Raw genomic sequence first — 543 nt, forward strand, 5'->3', positions numbered from 1 at the left:
CACCTTAAGTGGGAAAACCATGATGGAGGGGTGAGACAATGTGAGAGATAAACAATGCCTAGCTAGTTTTGAAAACCAGAGGGAACAATATTACTCCTACAACCTACTGACAAATTATACATAGCAGATCAAGAAATAAATGTCTAGGTAAGTTTTATCTGAGAACAGCTGATCTTTGCCCAAGATTTATCTACATGACATACAGTAATTAAAAGTACCAGACTGGTGGACCTAACATTCTTGGATGTTTAACAGACATACTTTGAGGTCTATAATAATTTGGTCAGAGGGACATAAAAGTCAGTTTTTGCTCCTTGCCCTCCTAGGTTGCTTAGTTCCAGGGGACTATGAGCATCTCTCAAAGTGTCCTGTAATTATGGTGGGTCACCTGTCCTCTTGATCAAGGAGGCCGAGGAGACCCCACCAGATGGGCTTGAACCAGTGTCCAGTCTACAAAGAGGAGGGTCAGTGCAGAGGAATCCTTTCCTCCAAGCTTCCAAGCGAAGCCAACCATGGTCGAGTAGGACCTTTGACTTATCTTCA

The sequence above is a fragment of the Nannospalax galili genome, unplaced genomic scaffold, assembly GCF_000622305.1.
Source record: "Nannospalax galili isolate Female #2095 unplaced genomic scaffold, S.galili_v1.0 scaffold162, whole genome shotgun sequence".
Lineage (NCBI taxonomy): Eukaryota > Metazoa > Chordata > Mammalia > Rodentia > Spalacidae > Nannospalax > Nannospalax galili.